The sequence below is a fragment of the Talpa occidentalis genome, unplaced genomic scaffold (assembly GCF_014898055.3).
Source record: "Talpa occidentalis isolate TD23 unplaced genomic scaffold, MPIMG_talOcc4v2.1 talOcc4.7, whole genome shotgun sequence".
Lineage (NCBI taxonomy): Eukaryota > Metazoa > Chordata > Mammalia > Eulipotyphla > Talpidae > Talpa > Talpa occidentalis.
In genome coordinates this window covers 59,965,553-59,987,655 of record NW_023605083.1, presented here as the reverse complement: position 1 = coordinate 59,987,655, position 22,103 = coordinate 59,965,553, and the positions used below count along the sequence as shown (strand labels likewise).

At 45.3% G+C, this 22,103-nt stretch overlaps 1 long non-coding RNA gene across 1 annotated transcript in view; it reads right to left on the bottom strand.

The window, feature by feature from the left end:
• Window positions 1-22,103, bottom strand: part of LOC119231000 (uncharacterized) — a 74,749-nt gene that overhangs the window by 26,477 nt on the left and 26,169 nt on the right. Inside the window, exons 3-5 of the long non-coding RNA XR_005121845.2 lie at window positions 16,369-16,498; window positions 14,799-14,877; window positions 12,222-12,376 (exon numbers count right to left, since the gene is read on the bottom strand). This is a non-coding gene — a long non-coding RNA (uncharacterized LOC119231000). The remainder of the gene's footprint in view (window positions 1-12,221; window positions 12,377-14,798; window positions 14,878-16,368; window positions 16,499-22,103) is intronic.

Below are 22,103 nucleotides of genomic sequence, written 5' to 3'. Positions count from 1 at the left end.
GGGTTGCTCCCTGGCCAGCCAGGGTATCAAACTCATGCTGCAGAGCCTGCAGATTGCTTCATAGGTTGCATCCCAACCCCTTGAGCCAACAGGGAGGCCCCCAGAAGGAAATAAACTTTAAGACATGAGATGTTGAAAGAAAAAAATAAAAGCAGTCCTATTTCTACCACTCGCTATTAATACTTTGGTATATTTCCCTCCATCTTTTCCATGCAGACTTAGTAAACTATTTCTACACAGCTGGAATCATAGTATAAATATAATCTTACATCCTGCTTACTTCGGTCATACTGTAAACATTTTCCATTCATAAACTTTTCATAAACATTTTTAATGGCTGCATAATATTCCATTGAGTGGCTATGTAATCATTTATATAATGTTTTCCCTATGTTTGAACATTTACATTATTTCAATTTTTTCTCCATTACACATAAAGTTTCAATCTAGATGCAGAAATCCATGTCTGCACTTTAGATTATTTCCTTATGAGAGATTCCCAGAAGTGGAATGACGAGCTCAAAGGCAATAAACATTTTTCAGGCCTGTGGTACAGATTGCCAAATTGCTTTCCCAAAAGAGTTGTACCAGTTCACACTCCCACTAACAGTGTTGCTCATTCCCTTTTTAATAGCATCATGTGACTGAAATGGCCAATAGTTAGGTTTAAATAAGCTATCATACATCTAGCCAGTGAATTATAGTGCCCATGAACTTGATTATGAGGCCTGCATAGCAACATGGAAAAATAGTTATGCTGCAATGTCAAGCAGAAAACAGAATTAAATGTAATTGCCACTACATTTTTTAAAAGTCCAAATAATGGTGAGGATTGGTTAAAAAAAAAAAAAGCAGGAAACATTGACACATAAGGATAAGTGTGGCAGGATGATTATTTCAAGATTTATCACTACCTCTTCAGTTTTAATTATTTTCATTCTCTGTGTTAATTTCACTATCACACCACTTAACATTTCAAAAGTTTTAAATACAGGCCACATATTCAGGCTACAAAACTACACAGTGCAGGATTTCTCAAAAGCTGCTCCTGCAGAATTCTAGTATTTCCAAGGCCGGCCCAAACATGTTCATGGCTCAAGGATCATGGTGGTCTTTTCTGACTTCCCAGAAATAATTAAGTCAATGAATGGAATTTTCTCAAATGTAAATTCTCCCATGATTTTTTTCCTCAAACCTCTGGCAACTGCCACCACTCTTCTGCTAGCAGACAACAAGAATGAAGACTTCACAAATAGTAACAAAAAAAAAAAACCACTGAAACAGCTGGTCACATTCTATAATCCCACACTAGCGGCTGTCCTCTTACCAGCATGGGAGAGAGTCGCATTTTCTGCTAGCAAAACAGGTCCAAGTGCTGTGATGGCGTAAGATCAACAGGTGATGATATCACCAAGAACACTGAGATGTCAGTGACTACAACTCGCCATGTGAAGAGAGTTGAGCAAAATTTAGTACCGATCCCTCCTGTCTGTGATTAAACACAAAGGGTGATTTAACCCAAGCTGCCGGGGTCTGACTGCAATGCTGATGTGAGAAGCCACTAACTTCTCAAGCAATCAGCTCCCTTCTCCCCAAAGCCATGTTTAATGCTTCCCCGACTCCCATCCAGTCTCTCCCTTCATCAGGCCATGATTGGAAGCCTAGCTACTTAAAGTCTTTCTACTTCAAATATGCTTCAGGGACCAGCAGCATCAGCACACCATGCCCCCCCCCACACAACTTGCTAGAAATGCAGACTTCCAGGCCCCACCCCAGACTTTTTGAGTCAGAATCTGTATTTTTAACAAGATAGGTGATTCACATGCTCCGTACACTTGAGAAGCACTGGGCTAAACCACCAGCTGATGTCATTCTTCTCTGCAGACACTTCAGGGCCTCTTGTGGCTTGAAGGAAAGCAACCAACATCAGCAACCTTGTCCCAGCCTCATCTCAGTGAACACCCACCGAGTCAGTATTCCCTGAGCACATGGGGCTTTCTGAAGCCCGATGAAGCACAGTTATGCAGCTACCTCTGCAAGATCTCAGATAGTGAGATCACATACAACCTTCAAAACCCATCTCAAACCTCCTCCAGGAATCCCTCTGAGATTCCTCTTCCCAATACACTCCCTGCCCCACTTCCTCAAGATGCATAGGTCTCCTATATTAAGTGGTCTATGTAAAAATGTGAAGACCCAACTGGGTGGCAATTTCCGCATGGGTGTCTCAGCAGATACTTAACCCATGTTTGCTCAATAAAAATGAGTGAACAAATTAACAGAGATACAACTGATTCTGCCACATAGTCCTCTGCTCAGATTTTCCCTTCAAAAAATGCCCTGTCTTAGGGGACACCGTGTACATCAAATAGCTTTGTGCTAGAAGAGTGTTTTGTAAACCACAAAGATCTGGTGGACTGGGACTAGTCCCAACATTTCCCAAGGGCCATTCCTGGACTGACCTGGAATTGGCCCCAGGGAAATGGCCTGAAGGGATAGAGATAGGAGCAGATTTCAAAGCCCCACCCCAGCGGTTCTAGTTCAGAGGAATTCTGCATTTTTTAAAAAGATTTATTTATTTACTTATGCATACAAGAACCAGGGTATAGGCCAGAGGTGTGGGGGGGGGTGAGAGGATTCACCAGAGACAGAGCAGGGAGCAGAACAGGCAGATCTACTGAAATATACTGCTGAGGGGAGCAGCTGGCTAGACAGGAGAGGTCTGCAGTGCCATGTGGGTCAGCTTCCTGGCCGAGGATTGAACTCGTGATGCATTGGCTGCCGATAGCTTGATAGTGCTGAGACTGACCCCATGCGCCACCAGGGAGGCCAGAGTTCTGCATTTTAACAAGCTTTTCATGCTGTTTCAGTATGAAAGCCAATGTAGGAGCAGCTGGTGCTCTATGCAGCTCCACTCGCACACACTCCTTGACCTAGAGCCTGAACGAAGCTGAGGTGAGGAGACATGCGCAAAGTTTAAGCAGGTCCCCATTCCCAAGTTCATGCAAGTGCAGGGTCTAGATGGCCTTCAAGAGAGGGTGTCCTTAAAAGCCACTCCCTGGATGCCTTTCCTGTTGAATCTAGAGCTGATCCTGCCCTGACTGCCCAAGCAGAACGGGCCGGATCCAGTGCATACCCCCATTTATGCCCACAGCAAGCCCAGCCCCAGAAGAACCTTGCCTGGGCCTGCGGCAGGCAGTACTCCCAGCCCTGGCCACAGGCAGGCCCAGGTGAGTTAAGGACAGGACTGGGAATTCCAGGCCAACCACTGGAGCCCCATTAATGCTCTGTTTTTCCTTAAGTGGGGAAGAGGCAGACTGATTCCAACCTCACACCCCACGATGTCTGACCACCTCAGGGTACCAGGATCCTTTGAAGAGCCTGAGGCTTGGAACTCAGGTGAGCAAGATGTCCTCAGTTTCCCAGATGCCGAACACTGGCCCTGAGTTGGTGTCAGGCCCGATCAGGCCCCGGGGACTGTCTCCAGGCTACTCATGCGTGAGGGCAGGGGTGGCTCACTCTGCAAGCTGCTCACCACCCTCCCCTCCACAGAGGGCACAGAGGCCATTCCCTGACCTCTTCATCTCTCATGGACTGGCTATGACTGTGGTCAGATTCAGCGGGAAGCACGCCTCATACAAGCAAGCATGTTCAAGGAAAGGGAGACGTTTAGAGAAATGTATCACTGGGTCACTTGTCACCATGGGAACATCGTAGAGTATCTCAAACACACTCAACACCATGTACAAAGCATTGTACATTCAAGGATGGTCCCACAGGCTCTAAAGCTTAGGTGTGTAGTAGGCGCTACATCTGGGTTTGTGTGGCTATGCTCTATGGCATTCACACAAGAAGTCACCTAATGATGCATTTCTCAGAATTATCTCCATTGTGATGTGGTATGTGATTGTAGTGGTGAGCATAAGTGAGCATTAAGAAATCTGCAACAGGGCCTCCCTGGTGGTGCAAGGGGTAAAGTCTCAGCACTATGAGGCAACATGAGTTCGATCTCCAGCAGAGAGCTGGCCCACACGGCACAGCAGACTTCTGTCTGGCTCGCTGCTCCCCTCAGCAGTGTATTTCAGTCCATCTGCCTGTGCTGTTCCCTACTCTGTCTCTGGTGAATACTCTCACCCCCACCCCTGCACCTCTAGCCTACACCCCAGTTCTTGTATGCATAAATACTTTTTAAAAAGAAAGAAATCTGAAAGAAATTATCTGTGACTTTTAGATATGCCACATATGTACACATACACAACCACCACACATCAGCACCACACATACACAACCACCACACATTGGCAGAGATTAAATGTCAAATGGAATGGAACATACCTTCAAGAAGGTAATGGCAAGGCCAAGGGGGCTGCCTTAGGTACAGCAGAGTCCCACCTGACAACATTTCCTTAGATGTCTTCATTCAAAGTGCTTTTGTATAAATTCTCTAGGATCCCCAGGATTGCCCAGACAGAGGGTAGTATGATTCAATTACCCAAGCAATCCTACATACAGGCATCACCAAAAACAGACCAAATCAGAAAGAATGGCAAAACAATCCAAGGGACGGCATTGGAAGGCAGGAAGCCCCACACTTGTCGGGCTGGCCACATGGGCACCAGGGACTGGACAAGTGCAGGCAGGAGCAGATGCCAGAGTGTTTAAGGTAGCAAAGAACAGGGTTTAGAATATCTCTGACTCGCAGCAAATGGGGAGCCACCAAAGGTTTTGTAGAAGAGGAGAAAGGTTTCAAGCACTAAGCTCAGGATCACAAAGCTCAGCTCAGGGCAAGTAACGCCTCCCAGGTATGAGCCACACATCCTGTGCCAGCACCATGCCAGGGGTGGGGAAAGTAGCTAGTGGGTGGAGGATTAGGTTACGGAGTAAGGAAGAGAAAGAAGACCTAGTTCCTGTCTCCAGCGAACAATCATTCCCACAGTAGTAGAGCCATCCCTTGATCCCCCTGGGGGGGTTGATTCTAGGAATCCCTCTCCATACCTAAATCCATAGATGCTCAAGTCCTTATACAAAATGGCATAGGATTTACATGTAGGCACCTCTATACTTTAAATCATCTCTAGTTTACTTATAATACCTAAATCAATATATATGCTATGTAAATAGTTACTACACCGTGTTGTTTAGGGAATAAAGAGAAAAGGGCCTATATATGTTCAGTCCACGTGTGACCATCGCAGGTCTAACTCACAGCACAGATTTCAATCCACAGTAACTGAATCAGTGGGTGCAGAACCCTGGATATAGGCCTGACCGTATCACAACAGGAGTTCCAGGGAGGCCTACTGGGGGAGATGGGACAGGAATAAAGAGCTGGATGACAAATAAGAGTGAGTTTGATGAACAGGGTGGCTACAAGGGTATCTGTGGCAACAGGAACAACTTTGGAGGGGAGAGGCAATGTAGGTGCTGGGGTAGGGCTGCTTTGACCCCCAGATCCACTATGTTCACTTCTTCACTTGGCTCAGCACCCCAGGAGTTAGACCTTCATGGACTACATCAGTGAAAACTTCAGACTTGGCTTCTGGTCAGGTTCAGTCTATGGCAGGCACTGGCAGATGAGATCTGCCATCTCCAGAGGGGGTGGAATAGGTGGCTAATTGGGCCCCTGCCTTCCTCCCCAGGACCTACCAAGCCTGGGAGAGTGGTAAGATGCCTACTGCTACTTGTGCCAGAGTATTGCCTGAATGCTTTTGGGTTTCCCCTAGGCCTACCTTTCCCTTTGTAAAAGTCACTTTATTAAAGACCCCCAAGTGTACTGTGTGCTGCTAAGACTGACTGACAGAGGATGGTGACTATTGTAGCATGAGGAGACTGTCCTTTATCTAGATACGACATGATCACACACACTAGGAGACAAGCAGAAATGTTAAACTGTGAAGACACAGTGCTCTACAGTTAGCAAAGGTCTCTGACAAGCATGGATTCATTCATAGCTTACAACTACCCTATAAGTATCGGGTAAGTTGGAGCTACCAATTACATCTTGAGATGAGCTAGCAGAGGCCCAAGAGTATGTAGTGACCTTGCCAAGAGGCATGGCTGGTCAGCAAGAGAGAGCCAGGTCTAAAATATTTTTTTATTGTTAATCTAGTTTCTTCCAATGCCCTTTAAATAGGCCAGGAATAGAGAAAAAAATTCAAAAGTCCTTTCGCACACACATACATATACACACACCTACCACAGGAATTAGTGATTCATTCGACAAACATTTATTGAGCTCTGACTGGGTTTACAGATCTGTATTAGAAATAGGCTGAATGAGAAAGATTAGATATGAGAAAAAGGAGAATGAGTCAGCGGGAGAAGGGGTGGCAGAGAGCAGTAACCCTGGGGTCAGGCAATCTGGTGCCAACAACATCTGTGAGTTGTAGATCTGAAATCATCCCTCCACTGAATTCCAGAAGTCTGGAGGTATGTATAATCACTTCTTACTTTAGACAAAGGATGTCAAGTCAGTTTCAGATGTAACTACAAAGCATCCCCTTAACAACTCTGGATGTCTTAGCCTAATACCCAAGACCCTTCATCACCCAGCCCTATATCTCTCTCCAGTCTAGAATGCTGGAGGCTCAGTGGCACCACCCTGAATCCTGGCATCACCACCTATGTGCATTAGCAAGTGCCCATAAGCTGTATTTCTCTCACCTGTAAGATGCTGCACCAGCTGCTCCCTCTGCCTGAAAGGCCCTGTCCCGCTCTCCACTTCTTCACTTGGGAAATACTCAACCTCAACATTCTATTCAGGCTGGTTACTGTAGATGCAGTAGTAATAACCAGCACTATACTGGGCACAGAGAAGTCCCCCAATTTTTTCTTTTCTTTTTTTAAGATTTATTTATTTATTTATACAAACACTGGGTACAGTCAGAAGCACGGGAGAGTGAGAGAATTCACCAGAGCCAGAGCAGGGAACAGAACAGTCAGGTGGACCGAAATACACTGCTGAGGGGAGCAGCGGGCACAGCAGGAGAGGTCTGCGCGCCATGTGGGACCCTCGCCGGTGGCCTGGGATCAAACTGGCACTGCAGAGGCTGTGGGCAGCTTCGCAGTGAAGAGCTCAACCGCTGCACCACCGGGGAGGCCCCCAATTTTTTCTTAATGCAATGATTCAATTGATTAAGTAATAACAATAATGAAATAGTATATTCTCTCTCCGTGGAATATTAAGGATATTCTCCATGGGATAGTAATAGAAATATCAAACAGTCTTTGGAGACTAGAAACTTGAACTTGATTGAAGAGTACATGGTTGAACAGCAACTGGATGAGAGGATGGATGGTTAGATGGATGATGGATGACTTGAGGATGAGCGAGTGAGAGTAGGTGGATGGATGGGGAGGTGAATGGATGAGGGACTTCATAAATGGATAACTAGACAGGTGAAGTGACTTACATCAACTTGATCAAAAGAGATTTGAGGACTTAGTCTCAAGATGGTGAGAAAGAGCAGACTGGGACTGATCTTGGTTTTAAAAGAACATCATTATCCTGTGGACAAGTAGTTATTAGCATGACGCCCTCGGTGACTCCAAATCTGCTATTCCGGGTGAATCCCTAAGGATGGTGGCAGCACTGAATATGTGTTGAATGACCAACTGACAGAACTTAATTTGAAGGGAGTCCATCGGATTGTCGAGATATAGAAAGACGACCTAAACGTCGGCTTATGGGTGCTGACAAAAACATTTCTGTAATTCCTAAGAAAACAATGAAGAAGTAAACAGGACAAGAGGGAAGAGTGTGTGAACAGCTATTAAAACAAGATGGAGATTCCTTTCCTAGTGTTCAGAACTTCAATATGCCATTTCTGCAGAGCAAATAGGCACTAACCCAGCCTGCGTCCCCCACCATGGCTTTCTTGAATCACAAAATGTTCTGGCACTACACTACTCCCTGGGAACCTGTGCTTCACATTATTCCCCTGCCCTGGACCCTCCCTCGCACCCTTCCACATGGAGCATGCTCAGTGTTTGTCAGGGGGCTGGAGTGTTCCCTGTCACACCAATGCTGCTTTGCCCAGGAGAAGACTTACTGGCATGATTTTATTAGGGTGAGACTGCATTGCCTTTAGAGACAAAGATGAAGTATTGACAAATGTCTGCTTCCTCTGATGACCTGAACTGAAAGGGACACTTAAAAAAAAAAAAAAGTGAAAGACTTACTTTCTTTTAAAATTAAAAGAGACACAGAATTTGGAGCTAGAACAGGAAAACAGTAAGAAGGTTTCAGAAATACTTCAACATCAATCAATAAAGCCCTTGCACAGTTCATTTTGATCTCTGTGAGAGTCTTCTAAGGAAGTTCTCTCCTTTGGCTGCACAACAGAATAACCTGTAGAATTGTTTGTTTCTATCCTGATGCCCTGACCTGACCCCAGAACATTGCAGTAGGAACAAGTGCCAAGGCTTGGGAACCTCCAGAGAAGTGAAATAAGTAGGTCCCGGATCTTTCAGCTCATGATGGAGATGAGATGAGAGTCCTCCATTCACTCTCAAACTCATCATCCCGTGTTCTTCCAGGAACCTGAGAAGATCTGTCATTGAAATGTATTGATGCCTTGCTCCATGCCAACACTCGGTTAAGTGTGTTATACCAGCTAACCCCTTTCATCCTCCATGTAGCACTCAGCAATTATGGTAACTATCTCCAACTTACAGATAAAACAAGGCGCAGATTGTTCAGACTCTTACCTAACACCCCACAGGAGGTAGGGAGATTCCAAGGATCACCTTTGGCCAGCAGTAAATAGCCCAGTTCCCTAGGACTTAGTTTACCCTAAGTGCTCTTCTCTTACTCCACATTCCCCAAATCTCATGTCTTCTGGGGTCATCCTCTCACTAATAATTCCCAAATCCTGTCTTTGGCCAATCAATGCTTTCATACCCAACCACCATTTGAATATGTTCTATAAGTGCCATAAAATCAACACATTCCAAATAAATCATCTTGTTCCCCAAATCCTTGTTCTTCATATGCCACCTCTCTCAGAGATCACAACAACCAACCACCTCTTTGTTCAAGCCAGACGACAGCATCATCCTTAATCCATCAGTTCCTTCATCACCCACAAGCAACTGGCTGCTTCTCCACCATCTTGTCACATGCGGAGGGTTGTCTGCATGGCCACGCTGCCTTGAGTCTCCCTTTGCCTCTCTATGCCATGACCCATTATTCTAAAACACAACTGGGACCAGGCCATCTCAAAAGGACAATTATCCAAAGCCCTCATCTGGCTTTCAAAGGATATTAAGCCTTCCTGGATACAAAGAACTTAAGTTCTTTGGCCAACAACCAGGACGAGACATTGGACCAGAGTCTAAATATAAAACAATGTGACTCCTAGAAAGAGGGGCCCTGGTGTAAGTGGAGAGATTACTGACTTCCGGTCTGCACTGCAGGTCTAAGGACCACTTTTTCTACAGGACGGCGCCAACAACTCCCATAAAACACACCTATCTTAACAGTAGAGCTTCCAGCCTCACCTCCCACCACCCCTGATCCCTCAGAACTGACACTAGATGGACTCTTTTCTGTTTGTATCACCCTCTTTTAAAGTGTTGCGGCCCTTTGCCACATGCTGTTCTTTTTGTTTGTTTTGTCCTTCCTCTCTCCCCTTCCTGGAACACTTACTGGGAACTCAAGATTCAGCCTGAGTTCCTGTCTTTGGGATGTCTTTTCCAGTTCATGGAGCAGATGGGGCTTCTCCCTCCAGATTCCAATGACTTTGCTCCGGCCCTATCCCATGGTACTGGTACACTGCTACTCATTCACACCCCTGCTTCTCCCCCAACTGACTTACCTTTGCATCTATGACCACAGGCACCTCCTGCCCTGGCCTGGCATGCTGTAGCGTGAAATCCTCCCTGAATGAACATTTTCTGAATGAATATATGTAGCTAAATGAAGAAAACCACTTTCATCCATATCTTTGAAAATATTTTCCAAGTTTCCCTGACTGAGCCAATTATTCTTGGAGTATGGCAAGTTTCTGAAAGTTTCACAGGAAACCCTGAAGTCTGGATGTAGCATCACACACCGGTTGTATTGGATTGCCGGGAAAGTCATGACGCATTTTTCCTAGACGTCACAACTTTTCCAACAGCCCAGTGATTCTTCAGGTCCTTGATTTCCAGGGACGAGCTGTTACAGCTACTGTCAGAACAAGTGCTTACAGTTTCAAGCTGATATTTTTAAGTGTCCTTTGGTATCAGAGCAAAAATTACACATAAGAATGATAAAATAATCATAATTAAAATAGGCTCTATGAAAGTCTTCACATTATTTTCACATTATTTTGAAAATCTTCACAAATTTTCTTGTTGTTATCAATACCATTAAAGTCATGTAGTGGGGGAGATGAACGTTTCTTCAATCAACAGATTGGCTGGCAGTCTGCTTCTGTGTGTTTTTATTCTACCACGTTTTTGCCTATCTCAGCAACATTAAGATAGTTGAGCTATAACCAGATCAATAGCTTTCTGCTCACCAATCCTTACAAAAGTCCAAGGGACACAACGAATACTTCAAAGGCAACAATCTAAGAAAATGCAAACACGTCACTTTCCTGGAAGCTTTTCAAGCTGTTCCTACATCATACAGAGCCTGTGACTTTACCGTGCGCTTCCAACCATCATCTGAAAGCATCAGCACCAGCTCTTTGCCATTTCTTGGTATAGAAGACAGTCACACAAGAAACACTCCTATTACCTTGGTAACAGTTCAGTTTGCCAGGTACTTTTCATTTCATCGTTCCTTAAAGTTTTATCTCAGAACCTTTCTTAGAGATTCCCCTTGAAGGAACCTGAGCTGAACCACTGAACTGGTTCACTTTTATTTATTGTCCACTGTGACCTTTAACTCATTATTTTACATTAACCCCTAGACTGCTAGGAAACTCGATTCTAAGTTTGGGGCATGACTACAATAGATATTTTTACCCTGTGTATCTGAATCAACCAACTTCCCCATCACATTTTATAGCTCTTGATCTGTCTTCCTTATTTTGTTGGTTCTATTTTATACCAACCTCAAATCTCGGGGTGGGGGTATAAAAGCAGAACACAATGATTGCATGATAAATTAAGGAAGATACCAGTGCCCAAACACTTTCTTAAATGTGATCACCTTGGCCTTCTAAGTTTAAGTGAATCCAAAATTAATTGCTGATTTAGGGCACCTTAAACTTGACAAAGGACTATGAGAGCAAAATATGTACTTTACTCACATTAAGGTATAAGGTATAATCTACAAATACTCATCAAAAAAGATGTAGCGTTTAGCAGAGTAGGAAATTTGTAGACATCTATTGACTAAATAAAGGCATGAACAAACATCAATTTTCTATTCAAAAAACTCACTTAATAGAAAGGTTGAAATTATGAACTCTTTCACAAAGGAGGAAGAGAAGATTAGTAGCTTGTATGTATGCCAGGCTTAGTAGTTCTAGCTCTGTACAAAGCACTTAGCAAAACAGCAGCTTAATAATCTCAAAAACATGGGCCTTTCTGGTAACACAGGGGTTAATGTCTCAGCGCTATCAAGCTATCGCAAGCTACTGCAGCACAAGTTCAATCCCCAGCCGGGGAGCTGACCCACATGGCACAGGAGACCTCCCTGTCTCGATTGCTGCTCCCCTCAGCAGTATATTTCAATAGATCCACCTGTTCTGCTCCCCGCTCTGTCTCTGGTGAATCCTCTCATCCCCTGCTTCTCTGGCCCAGTTCTTACATGTGTAAATAAAAATAAATCTTAAAAAAAAAAAATTGGTGATGCATACCTCAATTTGCATAGGACTACAAACAACGGTACCTTCCTTGATCTGCATCTTTCAGACCTGGGTACTGTCATAATCAATTTCAGATGAGGAAACCCAGGCTTAGAGAGCGACAATGGCCCAAACTCACAGCATGAGAAGCGGTGGAACTGGGGTCCTGATCGTCTGCTCTTCCCTCTCCACTGCACGACTGGTCTTTGAGGGGGGTTCACAAGTCTATACCACACATTCTGTTTCACATGCTACATATCACTAACAAGTACCTCTTACTTTTGGAACAGCCTTGCCTCCAGCTACTATTCCTACTTTGCTGTCACCACTAGGCTCCTGTCCTGGACTGCACTCATGCCCTTTCATAAATAGGGACCATCTGTTTATGATGGTCCCTCTTCCACCCAATCCCAAAGCAATTCCTGGGAGGAGACCTACCTGGTATAGAGGGGCACTCCCAGCTCAGAGAAACTCCTTCCTTCACATTTCCAGGTAGAAGAAACTCACTCCCATCTCAAGGTGCCTCTGCAGGGAAATAGCGCCTCCAAGCAGCCCTTCTTCATCTCACCCAGGGGATGTTCCTGGAATTTTCTCTGCAGACATTAAACACCTAATGTAAATGCTACAGGGAGCTTGGTATTCAGAGGGGCACTGATGGCAATTTTTAAGCAATGAGTAGATTCCTTCTGTAACATTTATACCTAGTGGGTTTACTTAAAGAAGCACCTACTGCTCCAGGTGCAAGCTCGGAGTTGGTGGATACAGGACTTTTCTGGCCTCCACTACATCCCTCTCCTTCCCTCCTTCCCTGTCCTGCTTCCTGTTCCTCCAGAAATGAGTGTGTAGATGTGAGGCCCCAGCTTGGGGGCTGAGGAAGGGCCCAGTGGTTTGCAGTCTCAGTGAAGACCACGACTGGCAAAGCCATGAGCTAGATGGTCTACAGGGAAAGCTGTGTCCAGATTCATAGCAGCTATCACTGATATTACTTTCATTTTTACACTTGAGACAGAAGTTGGTGACTCTTACTCATGGTTGCATCACTGAGGGCACAGAGAGACTGCGATCCTCACCCTGACTGGGGTCTTCAGGGATGTGTAAGGAGCCGAGGAGCACCCTGAACCTGAAACATGATTCAGGAAGACTTTTTCTTGACTGCTGCTCACAATCTCCACCCCCCTTCCTATTTCTCTCAGCAGCCAGTTCCAAACCTTCAAGTCCTCCCCACACTTACAGCTGTGTGTACCCCAAACTGGCTCACTCAGTCACAGCAAAGAAAGCTGCTAGGTCCTGCGTTCTGACAGTCCCTCATCCATACCTCCAGTACAGCCTCTCCCTTTTCCTCCTCCTCCTGCCCCTCCACCCCTATCCACCTCCCCTTTCCCTCTCCCCTGGCCCCTCCCCACCTATCTCAAGGTCACCTGTCTGTCAATTACCTTCTCTCCCTGCAGGACCTTTCAGTGGCTCTTTCCACCCGCTCACCCCCTCAGTACTCCAACACCCTCTCACACTGCAAAATAAATAAATAAATGTGAAAAGCCCTTCATTCCAATTGCCCTCCAGCTATTGCCTTACCTCTCCTGGCACTTGGCTCAACTCTCTTCCTCTCTGTTCCAGCACAGACCACAAGCTGGCATCTAGCACATTCTGCTACCAAAACAGTTCTTTCTGGGGTCACTATGACTTTCTGTTGACCAAAGCCAGTTCTTAATATGAAGACCCATCCTCCCCCCTGCTTACAGTCATTGTTTCCTCTGTCATCCTCCCCCACACTGCATCCCCAGCCCAACCCACCCCCTCAGCACCCCCACTCCTGCCCCCGCACTCCCCCAGGCTCCTGGCCTCAGTAGCCCCGGGCAGGAGCAATCTAGGCACAGTCTTGGAGGGTCCCAGGCACAATCGGGTGACCTGGAGGTTTAGCAGGTTTGAGCTGACTAAGATTCTGGAGCATCTATCTCTACATATCCCTAATTGAGAAAGACTCCAGGCATCTGCAATTCCTGATTTCCAAGATTCCAGGAAAGACTAGGTCCCCTTTGGATTAACACACTCCTTTAGATATGTTAAAATTCCCGACAGGCTTGCTCTGATCAGCTGCTTTCTTTCTTTTTGGATTTGCGTATCTCTGATCCCAACCCTGTTTGCCTCCTAGAAAACCCACCTCATTTACCAGGAGCTAAACACTGACACATTTCTGCTCTAAGTATCAGCAAAAAGGGGTTCTGAGTCTGGCACAAAATCATCCACCTGGAGTTAGTGATTTTCCCACCTACCGACCTTGTTCTCCCCTTGCCCCCCTCCAGGTCCTTGAAAGGACCTCCTGACACCTTCCTGTCGTGCAAGGCCCCTGCCCCAACACCTGGTCAAGCAGAGTCCCCCTCTCACTTCCCTCCCAAGACCATAAACCGAGTATACTCAAATACTGAGTATTCTTGACATTCTATTAGAGTCATTTGGGGCTTGCTATCACATTTATTTTCATTTTAAAAGAGTGTTAAAAAGCAATCTATACCTGTCTGATACCTACACAAACACCCCGAGCCATTATGTCAATAACCTAGTAAATGTTTCACTCACTGGTTTCCAGCTGCCATAGGGAGAAATCCTACCATTTGCCAGATGCTCAGATGCTGCCTGGAGAACAAATCTATAAATTGCATTATCCTGGAGAGGTGGAGCATAGGGCAATAGTAAATTAAGAGTTTTGAGGCCACTGACTATTTCATATCTATTTTTTAGAAAGTAAAAAAAAAAAAAAAAAACAAAAAACCATGGTATACTTGGAAAATACACAGACTAAACTCGGATTCTTCCTGGACAAAACTGGACTCTAATCCTGACAGTGCCACTTACTACCTCTGTGCATTCTCAGGGACTCAGTTTCTTCATCTACACAATTGACACAGTAACAGCAAGATGCCTGCCTCTCTGGGGATAGCTGTAGTGATTGATCTGAAAGCCCTTTGTGAAGCTATAAACTGTTACTCAAATGGGCAGCAGAATTGTTTTTGCACGTACCATTGATGTTTTGTATGTCTTGAAGGAAAAATTATCATCTGAGGCTGCATTCCAGCTTCCACACATTTGACCTTCATCACTAGAGATATGGAGGCAAAAAGTGAAAGGGAGGAAATGTTGGGGGGAAAGGATGTCCTGAATAAACTCCACAAGTAGGTTTTATGGAGCCCCACCCCAGACCAAAGAGATCCAAGACACTAAGGACTACAAACCCCATAATGTCATCACCACTGAAGGGAGGATTGCTGGCAACTGAGGGTAGAGTTAAGCAGCCAGGTTTGCTATATAACTGGACATGTGGGCCTTGGGGGTTTTTCACCAGCTTTCAGCATGCTTTTCTCCCTGAATTACTCGTTTCTTCATTTCCCCTTCTTTTGAAAACAAACCCTTTATTAGGGCCTCCCCGGTGGCACAGCAGTTGAGTGCTGGGTTGTGAAGCTGCCCGCAGCCTCTGCAGCGCTGGTTCCATCCCCGGCTGCTCCCCGGCCACCGGAGGAGGGTCCCACATGGCACGCAGACCTCTCCTGCCGCCTGCTGCTCCCCTCAGCAGTGTTCTGGCTCTGGTGAATTCTCTCACCCTCCCGTGCTTCTGACTGTACCCAGTGCTTGTATAAATAAATAAATAAATCTTTAAAAAAAAATAATAAACCCTTTATTAACCTTTTTGTGTATGCCCACAGTTGAGTCTTCTCGTAAGTCCCTTTTAAGTGTGGTGAGGCCCCACAGTCAGGTACCCATTTCACACTGGGATTGCCCTGTAACAAAACTAGGGCTCAAATCAAGAGGCTCATCTTTGCCTTGCCCACTGAGTGGCTCTGGACATGAGATGACTACATTACTTTACAAGATTCCTTGGGAGGTAACGATACAGGAAATGGCAAATAGCTTCCAGAAATCAAAGATCTGGGTCCAGTCTTAGGGCATGCAATAGCATTAGCCCTTTATGCAGAGGATAGATGGAGAACATTTACCACACTTCTTTTCCCTTGGCAGTATCTGCCACAGGAAGATCCAGTGACAAGGAAGGAGAGACTGCAATATCTACCCTTATACCAGTCACTAATCAGGCCCCACCTAGCCTCATGTTCTTGGTGAGGCAGCAGAAGATTGCTGTCATCCAGAGAGCCTGGGTCAGTCACACTGGCTCTATTCTCCCTCCACACCCCTCCACTGGGCATACTCAGGGAGGGGAGCCCTTGCCACCTGGGTACTGCTTGAGCATCAAGTGAGGTCATATGTTTGAAGGACTCAGTAAACACTTATCAAGCTGTACACATGTCAATGGTCAGCATTATTTACAGTAAGTGTATGAGATAAATATTAGGTAGAAACCCAATTAGGTAGAAGCAGAAGTCCCTTTAAAAGGACCCGGTTTGGGAAGTCTCCCTATCATAGATGGAGCTGCAAAAAGGGGCTCTAGGTCAGGGTCAAGAGCACTGGAATTTTGAGATTTTAGGTTTGGATCTTTCCTACATCATTCAGGGTGACAATTTGCATAATCTTGGGCAATTTATTTAATCTCTCTGAGCCTCTGGTTTTTCCTCTGTAAAATAAGAATAATAGCACTTACCTTACAGGTTTGACATGTTGTTTATTTGAGATAATGCACTCAAAACATTTCCACAATGCCAGGCTCTTGCAATGGTTAACAAAGTTCACTTCAGTAAGTAGGTGGGTGGACTGGACTGGACAAAGATAGACTAAAGGAAGTGGAATATAGGAACTGGTTAGTTATTTCTATTTTGCTCGATAGCATGGCTCATTATCATCTAGTTAAAGCTATAAAAATTATACATATTGGCAAGAACTGTACCATCATATGCAAGATGAGGGCTGTCTTCTAGTTTGGGTGGAAAAATGGGGAAATAATGCCTTTCCTTTCTTTCTCTCTTGTCCTGATGTTTCTGGCACAAAAGATAGCTTTGTTGTGTTTTCTTTCTTAATTTCAAAAGAAAATACAAGCCTTGGCCTGAAGGGTGGTTGCAATGAGCTCTGAGGATGCCTTCAAGACCTGAAGCCTTAGGCAGGTAGAGACAGAAGTCTGTGGCTTGCAGGAAGAAAGTTCAGAAAGGTATAAAAGTGACAAACTCCTATTGTATTTGAAATAAAATCATGCTCCTTCCTGGGACCTAGAAGCAACTCTTTGAGTCTAGAAGGTAGGACTCAGGTCTTCCCTCCCTCCACAGCCTTCTGGACCAGCACCATCCCTACTCTCACTCCCTAGGCTCCTTTCACCCGCATACTTTTGCCAGTTACTTGCACATTTGCAATTCAGGTCTCTGATCAAAGTTATCTCCTTCCATCATTCTACCTCATTATCCTTTTTCTTTTCTTTTCTCCCTAGCACTTTATCTAAAACACATTTATCTAAAATTATCTCATTTGTTTACATATTTATACTGTGCCTTTCTTCCTCTAGAATACAAACACTCTCAGATCCAGGTCCTTATCTGCCTCACCTGGCCACTAGACCTCCAGCAATAGAACACTGACAAGGCACTCAGTATGTATTTTGGAATAAAAAACAGATGAATACACATCAACTGCTAATGTTGAAGGGATGAGTCAGGAGCCATGCCTCACCTCCCAGCTGAGCCATATGTGCACACATACAGACTAGGGTTGAGCTGTAGGCATTTTGTCCAAAGAGCAAATGGCAGCCAAGGCCAAGGTGTTGGTACAAGGGGCTCTTGCTGTAGCAGAAACCTGTAAATTTGGTTTTTAGCAGCTTCAAACTGGGGCATCTTTAGGCATTAACTTCAAGGTCAGACATGGCCATGTGGGTTGGATGTCTGTGACATTAAGGCCAAAGACCCGTCCCTCCCTGAATTTAAAAAAAAAAAAAAAAAAAAAAGACAATCTTGTTGAAGGGAAACACATTCCTGAGAAATAGCAGCGCTTACCTTGATTCAGCCCACATTTACTGGGCCAAATCCTGTAGCAGGGTCAGTGTCATAGCACGGATCTCATAGGGTAGATAAGATTAGAATGGGAATAAGGAACAAAGCAGATGGCGGAGAGAGTACTGAGCATTAAATTATACAAGAGCACAGAGGAGGGATTCAGAGGCTCCATCTAAAATTAAGTTCAGGAAAGTCCTGACATTCCATTCCTGTAGAGGTAAGAGTGTGCCCGGTAGAGAAATCCACAAGGAAAACAGCCCCTGACAATCTTACCAGTCTCCCCTGCTCTCCCGGTAAAGATTGCCACTTAGATCTGACATCCTTTCTAGCTCTGCAAACAGTGGCAGGCCTGGGGGCAGACTGACAAGCAGCTTCCCGCTGTTTGCAGAAAGCAGGACAAGATGTTGAACTGCTCAGTTCCTCAGGAAGAATAGCTAGTTCTGACCACATCTTGGGCAGCTCTGGGGTTGGGAGGGGGGGCATGCAAGCATGTGAGGCTTCTTGCTCACACTTGGCAGGTAAAGGCTACACTCCGAGATTTAAGAGAGGCTATTCTAATGTCTCCTTTCAGCAGAGGGTCTGGTCCTTATAGAGTTTACCTTAGAACCTTTGCAGAGGCTTATAATTAAAAAAGGAAATGCCTCTTCTGTGAGTTTTACACCTTGAGGTGCACCTCTGCACGGTGGTCTGTGGAAATAGCAAGCATTTTGGAGTCCACACTGATGGAGGAAAGGAGATACGAGGTGAAGAACCTAACTCACACAAGGAGGGAGGGGTAGAAGAGATGAGTGCAAGCCATTAACCCAGTTATAGAAACCAAGACCCTTAGGCAACAATGCCCAGATCAGGAGGTGCAACACCCAGAAACTATCAGACTGCTATAGGGAGTGTCGGGGACACAAACCATCCACCCACAAAGATGAGCCCCTCCCTAAAGATAAAACCTAATGCAGCCCCCACAATGGGGCAGCACTCCATCTGCCCACCTGTGACTATGCAGGTTCTTCCTTTCACCAACTCTCTCCTGCAGGGCAGCAGCTTCCTACCTGCCTGTGACCTCTACCATGCCAGGACTTCTCTTCACTGACCTCCCTCAGTGGAGGCTGCTCTCCTCAAGGCCACCTGCCTGAAAGCCTCTCTCAGCAAACCTTTTCCTCTCAGGGCAGCTCTTCCTGACCATTTGTGTCTATGCAAATGTCTTTTACAGTCCTATACCTTTTGTAATAAACCTGCTCTTTAAATATAACTACGGGGCCTCCCCAGTGGCACAGCGGTTGAGCTCTGGGTTGCAAAGCTGCCCGCAGCCTCTGCAGCGCCGGTTCGATCCCCGGCTGCTCCCCGGCCACCGGAGGAGGGTCCCACATGGCGCGCAGACCTCTCCTGCCGCCCGCTGCTCCCCTCAGCAGTGTACTTCGGTCCTTCTGCCTGCTCTGCTCCCCGCTCTGGCTCTGGTGAATTCTCTCACCCTCCCGCGCTTCTGACTGTATCCAGTGCTTGTATAAAATAAACAAATAAATCTAAAAAAAAAAAAAAGTAATAGAGCTTATCTTTATTTAAATAAATAAATATAACTACGGTCTCTGCCTTGTGGAGATACTCACCGCATGCCGCCAACACAGGAGCTCTGGTGAAACTTTGCCCAGAGTGAGCCCAAGGACCCCGCACTAACTCCAAAAATGATATCAACACATCTGCCTTCAGCCCTGTGCTGCCCACCACTTTCCTCAAGCGACTTCTTTCCCCCTCCTTGTGGCTCAGTTTCCTCACAGTAATCTGAGGGACTGGATTAAAGCAGTACATTTCAAACATACACGTCCTGAGCCTCCCTGATGGCATGAGGGTTAAGAAGCAACCTATGAAGCTGTCCACAGCCACTGCAGCACGAGTTCGATTCCGGGCCGGCCAGGGGGCAACCCACATGGCACAGCAGACCTCTCCTGACTCGCCCCCTGCTCCCTTCAGCAGTGGATTTCAGTCAGTCTCCCTGTTTTGTTTCTACTCTGTTTCTGGTGAATCCTCTCACCCCTTGTGCCTCTGGCCTGTACCCCAGCTCTTATATGCATAAATAAATCTTTAAAAAAAAAACTATTCAAACATACAAGTCTTGGTCCATTCTGAGGCTCCACGTTGCAGCAAAAATTTAGAATATAAAATACGTGGCTACATCACAGTTAATAGTACAGTATTGCCTGGTGAAATTTTTAATGTCATCTATAAATACTGTTGACTTCACACAAAAAGCATTCAATTGTTCCACCAACAAAATGAGCTTATTTAGAAACAAGAAGGCAATTTGGTTATCTCCGGCACAGGATGCGACACATGCACACTTCCCCTTAATCCAAAGCCAGGACCCCAGTCCACAACCTCCAGAGGGGCTGCCAGGTGAAGATGCCGCCTTCTCCCTGCGCCAAAGCAGGAAATTAATGTCACTTCCAGTCGGAGGTGCAAGGTAAGTTGGGTCCAGTAGTTTGCTGATTGTGCACACGTGGGCATTCCTCTCCCCGACCTTAAATAGGGTTTTTGTGTGTATAAATGTTCACAGCATCTATGTCCTGAAATCAACACAAATTGTACTTCCCACTATGGGTTGCTGGTTTTTAAAAATAGTTGAGGGCCTCCCTGGTGGTTCGGGTGGTTGAGCGCAGTGCTGTGAAGCTGGCTGCTGCAGCACTGGTTGGATTCCCGGTCAGCCAGGGGTATTCCCACATGGCGCGGCAGACTTCTCCTGCCGTGCCCGCTTCTCCCCTCAGCAGTGCTTTTGGTCCGTCTGCCTGTTCTGCTCCCCGCTCTGTCTCTGGTGAATCCTCCTGTGCCTCTAGCCTGTACCCCAGCTCTTGTATAAATAAAATAAATCTTAAAAAAAGAGGGCCTCCCCAGTGGTGCAGCGGTTGAGCACTGGGTTGTGAAGCTGCAGGTTCGATCCCTGGCCACTGGGCGAGGGTCCCACATGGTGCGCAGACCTCTCCTGCCGCCCACTGCTCCCCTCAGCAGTGTACTTCGTCGGTCTGCCTGTTCTGTTCCTGGCTCTGGCTCTAGTGAATTCTCTCACCCTCCTGCACTTCTGACTATACCCAGTGCTTGTATAAATAAATAAATAAATCTTAAAAAAAAAAAAAAAGAAAGAAAGAAAGAAATGAGATAACGGGCCCCTGGGAGCATGGGTGTCCCTGGTGTGACATGACCTCTGTAAAAAATTAAAATAAAATAAAAAAAAAAGAAAAAAAAATAAATAAAAAAAATTAAAATAAAATAAAATAAAAAATAAATAAATAAAATAAAAATAGTTGAAAGCAGAATATATATTGAATTTTCAAGATGAGTTGCAGGGACCAATCAATAGGTTCATACCTCTCCTTGCCAATTTCCCAGAGGACAGAGCCCAGCTCCAAGTGAAAATATGATTGGCTTGTTCACACACACACACACACACACACATACACAAAACCAAAGATAAGGAAGGTGTACGCAGCAGGCCTGCACTGTGACCGGCCTCTCCAAAGGACAGGACTGTAGGGACTTCTACTAACACTGTATGTTAGTTTCATTTGTTGTTTAACTTTGTATAAATGGAATTACAATGTGAATTCTCATGTGGATATAGTGACCTAGAAAAGGAGATGTTGGACGCTGTCTTTTTGTCCTGCATGATATCATCCAACTATAATGAGAAAATAGAGTGACAATGATGGAGTGAAGGCCCGATCTGGGTCAGACTCTGTCCTATGAGCTTTAACAACATCTCAGTTCACAAGGTGTGTGTGACTCGAGGTGTATGTTAACATCCTTGTTTTTCAGAAAAGGAAACTGAAGCCCAGAGAACTGTGATGTGCCATTCCAAGGTCTTAGAACCAATGGCCAAGGCATGGCCGGAATCCTTATCTGTCCACCTCCAGCTTCCTTTTTACGCACACTTATTCTAGGGGCTGAGATTCTTTGCAACAAAGTAGCTTTGAAATAGCAGTTTATTCCATCTGGGGAGAGCCTTCCACATTGTACAAGTAACCAAGTCTTGTTCCAACTGACTCTCACTCACCCACACTTGGTAGAATCAAGTGGTTTACATTTCTAAAGAAGCAATCAAACTACCATACTGAAGCCAGGGGGTTCCAGAAGGCCTGAATTAAGCTGAAAGGTCTAATTTAGGGACATTTTCTTACTACACAAAATTTCTTCCAGAACATTTGGTCCTTTGGGATTTCCCCAAATTGCCAGCAATTAAACAAAAAATTCCATCTTCCTCTCCCTGGTTGCTTCATAGTATCCAACACGTCCCCCTATCTTACCTGTGAGTACATTTTCCTACTTGGGCTACTTTGCAACTTCTTACACCTCAGAAAAATTGGGAGTTTCGCATTTTAACAAATATAACTAATTTCACTACTTCATTGGTAAAACCACA